This window comes from Aotus nancymaae, unplaced genomic scaffold, assembly GCF_030222135.1.
Source record: "Aotus nancymaae isolate 86718 unplaced genomic scaffold, 86718_ANA_hifiasm-v0.15.2.pri h1tg000004l, whole genome shotgun sequence".
In the NCBI taxonomy this organism is placed as follows: domain Eukaryota; kingdom Metazoa; phylum Chordata; class Mammalia; order Primates; family Aotidae; genus Aotus; species Aotus nancymaae.
The window spans coordinates 37,534,678-37,541,389 of record NW_026988415.1 but is presented as its reverse complement, the minus strand read 5'-3'; the positions used below and the strand labels follow the sequence as shown (position 1 = coordinate 37,541,389).

Sequence of the window (6,712 nt, the reverse complement as noted above, 5' to 3'; positions counted from 1 at the left end):
AACTTGTCTGAGATTTGACCCCATGCATTAACCCTTTTCTCTCTCATTTCTTCACTCTCACTCTCCATACACATTCTTTTTTATTTTTGCCTCAAAAAGTGACATTTATTCAAAGAAAAAAAAAAGACAAGATGTCCATCCTTTGGTTCCCTTCCCTCCCTGCTCTTGCTGCTCCTCATTCCCCCCAAGACTGAACTCTGACTGGGGCTAGGTGGCAGGAGAACCCCTCAGGTGAGGTCAGCAACACCGAGGGGCATTAGTTCAATGGAGGTGTTGTAGAAGGTCTCTAAGTCTTGAAGAGTCCTCTTGTCTTCTTCTGTCACCATGTTAATAGCCACACCCTTACACCCAAACAATCCACCTAGACCAATTCTGTGGATATAGTTTTCCCTGTTGGTGGGAAGGTCATAGTTGCTGACGAAAGAAACCTGCTGCACATCAGTGCCTCTGGCCTACATCAAGAAAGACAACTCTTCAGCATGTGCATGAGAATCTATTCCGAAGGGATGACATGTTGGTATCCATGTAGGCAGCCAAGGAAAAGAGAGGAAATAAGCATCCCTGTTCTCCAAAGACCTTAGACATGCCAGATTCTATTCCAAGTTGCTACTTTCCTGAGAGGGGCACTGGATGCCCCCTTGGAAAGGGAATCACCTTGGATGACATTCTTACATATTAACTTTGCCTACTGTGTTGCCATCTTATTTCTCACTTTCTGTTTACTGCCAGCCTTCTCGAAAGAATAATTCTCATATACTGTTTCCACCTTCCTCATCTTCTGTTTATCCCTGAAACCACAGCAATTTGGCTTATCCCCCTACTACTCCTCCAGGAAAAGTCACCAGTGATGTTTAAATTGCCCAATTCATAATGGCCCTTCTAGTTCTTGTCCTGTCAGACTTCTACTCTGTGTTTACTGTGACCACCCCTTCCTTTGAGGACCTCTCTTCTCCTATATTTCTCTGATAACCCTCATCTGATTGTTGCTTCTTTCAGTGTCTTTTAGAGTCCTCTCTTACTCCAGCTACCTGTCATGCAGGCCTCTATCCTCAGACTTTTCCTTTTGCTCTACATTTATTGCCATCAATTTACTCAACATCTGTATGCTGATGAATCCCAAATATCTTAACTCTAACCCTGACTTCTCTAACCAAGCTGCAGGCTGAGTTTTCAATTGGCTTACTAGATAGTTTCACGTGGATATCCCAAAGACACCTGGAAATCAACTTATCTGAAACAAAAATTTATTATACACAACCTTGGGCTTCTTAGGTATTCCCTGTTTTAGTTATTGGCCTCTCTATCTACCTGATTACCCAGGCCTGGGAGTCATCTTTAACTCTTACTTATCTCTCATTCCTATACTAAGTCCATCAACATTACCTTAAATCCATTCCACTTCTATTGCCTTATTTCATCAACCCCTACTGAGAGCCACGTGACTACTCTCTCTATATCCAGTCTATTCTTGGCACCTCCATCAGAAGGAATGTTCAGAAAACACTGTTCTGATCTATCACTTTCCTGCTTAAAACCTTTGGTTAATTTCCGATGGCCTATAAGGAGAACCTCAAACTCTTTAGCATTGCATGTAGGAACATTTATAATCGCACTCCAGACAAGTTCTCTAGCCTTGTCTTTCACCATTATCCCATTATTCTGGTCAGATTGTTGGCAGTTCCTTGAGTATGCTATGTACTGTCACTTCTCTATTTTTATTTTAGGAAATTAATTTTATTCCCTTCTTTGCCCATGCTGTTTCTTCTTTCTGGAACGTTCCTCCCCACTTCTTTACTAATAAACTTCAACTCATCCTTTAAGTCCTAATTTAAATATTGCCTCCTCTATCAGGCCAGTCTGATGTTATAGGTCTATTCCCTTCTGCCACCTAGTCTCCTTTTCTTGAGTACAAGGACAATGTCGTGAATGTTTATGTCCCTGGCCCCATGACTAGCATATAATGTTTCTTGAGTGACTACAAGAAGAAGAAAATAAAAAAGGAAAATAGTCTCCATAAAGGGAATTCTCTTAATAAAATAATTATATCTGTGACATAATTTTTTTCATATTGTAGAGAAAAGAAAATTCTAGCCCCTTAGGTGGTGGGATCTGAAAGTTGCCAGCAACAGACTGTCAAAGAGCATATTGTGGATTCATTTCTTTAAATCTCAAAGACAAAAAACATATTTTTCTTCTAAAAATGCCATACAATACATAGTACAGTAGTAGGAGCATTGTGTGTGTTCAATAAATACATACAATATTGAAATCAACTGCAAAAATGTAGATCCGTGGTTACTGCTGCTTACCAGTACCATGCCTCAAATTAAAAACTACCAATAAGAAATGTAGCAGGGTTTGGGAAAGAATTATGTATTCAAATATTATTTTTAAATAATTTGTCCTTGCTGTTGTAGATCTGTTTCTCTTCTCCAAATCAAAATATAGATGAGCCTTTCTGTTCCCCTTTCTTAGGTGCTTTTGTTTGCAAGATCAAAATCAGAAGTTCAGGAAGATCACCTGAATCCAGAGCTTTTGGTTTCACAAGCCTATGTTCATTGAGAAAACGTATGCAGACTTGTCCCTGAGGGTTAACAGGTGAATGCTTTTGAGTAGAGGTGGGAGCAGCTGTCTAACACAGAAGTTGAGCTTCTCTGAGACTAGAGAGGAAATGGGAATAATGGTAGATTTCATGAACATAAAGAACTACTTTTGCTGACTTTTAATATCCTAAAGAAGAGACAAGATCTCAAAAGAGAATGGAGACATGATACACTTAAGAAAGTCTGAATACTAATCCATGAGGCTGCCCACCTCAACCAAAACACCCCACTATCACCACCAATGTGCAAGGGTGGCACAGAAGCACTACCCCTTCTAAGTTTAAAGGGATTTGCCTGACAAACATATCAACAATGATGGGTATGCACAAAAGGGCAGAGGACCTACCCTGAAAGTTGTGTTCTGTGTATCATTTGATAGGGTCTTCATACAACCTTGACAGAGGGAGATAAAATCATGAGTGAGATTGAATTTTTAGCCAGCTGGAAAGGTGAAAGGCTCAGAGCAGATTGAATTTTGTTGTAGGGATATAAAGAAATGTGACATTTTTGCACCCTGGTTGTGTGGACCAGATTTCACAGCTGCAATTCTAATTTGGTGTTCCTGGTAACTTACTTGCTCACTTTGTACCTTAAATTTATACTTTAAAAAAACAAAGATAACACCTTCCCTCTACCTTACAAGATTTTTATGATACAAAAATTAAATAAAGTAAGAAAAATTACTTTGAAAAAGTACAAAACAAATGAATATACTTCAGTAAAATGCAGAAATCAGTGTAAAAAAACATATTTGATAGCTTTAGTTCTATATTGAACCTAAAGGATATATTATGATAGAACTGATAGCACAAATATATTTATCATCTTAATCTAGGTTGCCTGTATTGAGATATGTTTTTAATATTTTCTGTACAAATGCACTAGTTGTTTTCCTCAGCTTGTCTTTAATAGTCTTGTGTTTAATCACTTTCAAATGAAAGAAGTCCAGATATATAGTATCCCTTATGAACTACATCTTCAATAATTTGATCTTTACTGAAGACAGTGTTATTCCTTGGGTGTAATGAACTATAACAACTGCATCATAACATATATTCACCGATGACTCATGTTCTGAACCACACAGAGTCAGACCTTGGAACATTTCTGCCTGCCTCATTGCCAGCTCCTTGGGCAAACCCTATAAGCTAAAAGTATCTGGGTTGCCAGAGTTTGCAGAATCAGATTGCCTAAGTGAAGGGAGGGCATATGTAATATATAAGAGGCACCATTGCACACTGATGGTTAAGGACAGTGACTCTGGATGGTGACTGCATTGCACAACTCTAGGGGGCACTTGACCCAGCTTTGAATCCATTCTACCATATAACAACTACATGATATTAGACAAATCATTTAATCTTAGTAACCCTTGTAAAATAGGGGTAATAATAGTACCTTCTTCATGGAGTTATTGGGAAGATTCAATCATATAATGAATGTAAAGCCCTCAGCACAGTGCCTAACACTGTGCATACCCAATAAATGGCAGCTGGTGTCAATATAAAAGTATCAGCAGGTAGGGGCAGCGTGGTGGGGAAGTGATTCCAAGACCACCTTGGGAGCAAATATCTGCATTTACTGGAAAGTCAAATGATCACTAGGAAATTCTATCTGGGAAAAAATACCATGTAGTCATGTGTCTGATTATGATGTGAAACATACATTCCTCACTACAGGGCAGGAACTTTGTCCTGATTACTGTGATATCCAGCATAGAATGGTACTTCACATATAGTAATCACTCAATAAACATGAATTAAATGAATCAAACTAGGGGTTGCCAATGACATAGGTCCCAGAGCTCTATAGCAGCCCACCACTGACAGTTTAGCACAATGCCCTGAATATAGTATGTGCTCAAGAAGGAATGAATGATGTAAGACCCTCAAACAGTGTTGTACTTTACCAGATCAGTTTCTACTTTACCTTAGGTGGATAAGTTACATCACCCAAGTTCAGCTTTTTTTGGTTGCCTTGATTTCATCAGCTCCAAAGCCCTATCTCAATTTTAGAATCCCTAATTCATCATGTACATTCGTTTGACAAATACTCTGAGTGCTTAGTACATGCCAGGCATTATGCTGGATGCCATGAACCTCCTGGAGCTTGTTTAGTGGGGAGACTAGCAGCATGCAAGTCAACAAACAGATAAGATGATTTCAAATAGTGATAACTGACTGCTATAAGAAAAATAAAATACGGTAACTTTATGGGGGATTACCTTAGATGATATGGTCAGAAAAAGGTCAGAGAGAGCCTCATCTCTAAGGATGTAACACCTAAGCAGGATGACAAAAATCAGTAGCTGTGGAAATAAAAGCAGGCTGCTCTCTTCGAAGTGCCCAATTTCTTCTAAAAAGCTGTGAAAAATCTCTCAAAAATGGAAGACAGTTAAGCAAAGACTGGAGACTACAGGAGGAGAAAGTGAGCAAGGATTGGCAAATTGCCATCCTGCCTAAACCAGTCTCAACTTTTTGAGCTATTTTTAGAGGTTAGGTGTTTCATTGCATTCAAGGTTAGAAAGGTACTTAGAGATCATCCAGATCTGTGCTTTTCTATATGTGGTACATGTACCCCTGGTGGTACATGACATGATTTTAGGTGCTCAAAGATGAACATTATTTATTTTGACGTGTATTTAAAAAAACATCTAGGCTGCGTGTGGTGGCTCATGCCTGTAATCCCAGCAGTTTGGGAGGCCAAGGTGGGCGCATCATCTGAAGTCAGGAGTTCAAGACCAGCCTGACCAACATGGCGAAACCCTGTCTCTACTAAAAATACAAGAAAAAAAAATAATTAGCCAGGTGTGGTGGCACGTGTGTATGTAGTTCCAGCTATGCAGAATGCTGAGGCAGGAGAATTGCTTGATCCCGGGAGGCAGAGGTTGCAGTGAGCTGAGATTGAGCCACTGCACTCCAGCCTGGGCAACAGAGCGAGACTCTGTCTGAAAAAAAACAAAAACAAAAACAAAAAAAACAAAAACCATCTAATATCCAGCCCATGATGTCATGATTATTATTGTTTTGATGAAATTAATGTAGGAAGAGCCACGCCAAGTCACTTTCCAGAGATTAACTTGGTTGGCCAAGAATGGACCCTGGATAGGCTTATGGGATGAACCTGAGGTAGGGAAGGCTGCCATCCCTACCCCCAGGGAATGAGACAGAGCATGCACAAATACCCTTCCTGTAATTTATATTACCCTTGGATATGTCAAAAATCATGCAGGTTATACACAGATGGAAATATTGATTTGACTCTCTTGCCTTTGAATTCCTTCCACAAAGAAATTATTTTAGAGCCTATAAACATCTAAGGAAATGGCAGGTCCTCTTGGTGGTTAAGTGAAAAGCCTCTAGGGTTAGTCATACCTGGATTTGAATCTCAGCTCTGCCATTTAATAGCTATATGACTTTGGGCAAGTAGTTTAAACCTATCTATACCTTAGTTTCCTCATCTGGAGAGATGGGGATTCTAGGACCTATTTCTTAGAGTTATTGAAATGATTAAATGAGATAATATACACTTTTCCCAGTGTCTGTCACACAGTAGGTGCTCAAAATGCATGATAGCTCTAATTATTCAAATTTTGGGGGACAGTCTCCATTTCAAATATTCTGTTCCATTTTTAGATTATTCGTGCTCATTTGAAATTCTAAAATGCCATCACTATGTATTTTTCTTCAGCATTTGAAGGAGGATTTTTTTTTTCAGGTATAAAGACATAAAACTGCCTCCACTTTCTATACTTGATTTGAAACTCACAATCCTAGTCAAAGACATCTTATTAAGACCCAAAGCATAGGATGGCTACTATCAATAAACAGAAAATAACAAGTATTGGTTGAGAATGTAGAGAAAATTGAACCCTTGTGTACAGTTGGTGGCAATGTAAAATGGTTCAACCACTGTGGGAAACAGTATGGCAGTTTCTTAAAAAATTAAAAATAGAATTATATGATCCATCAATTTTGCTTATGGGTATATACTCAAAGGAATTGAAAACAGAGTCTTGAAGAGATATTTGTACACCTATTTTCAAAGCAGGATTATTCATAATAGCTAAAACAAGAAGCAGCTCAAGTGTCCATCAACAGATGAATGGA

At 38.8% G+C, this 6,712-nt stretch overlaps 1 non-coding gene across 1 annotated transcript; it reads right to left on the bottom strand.

Annotated features, from left to right (window-relative positions):
* Positions 1-521: 521 nt before the first annotated feature.
* LOC135269371 (small nucleolar RNA SNORA67) lies at positions 522-661 on the bottom strand. Its single transcript, XR_010337662.1, has one exon. It is a non-coding gene; the product is annotated as a small nucleolar RNA SNORA67 (small nucleolar RNA).
* Between the last annotated feature and the right edge of the window lie 6,051 nt (positions 662-6,712).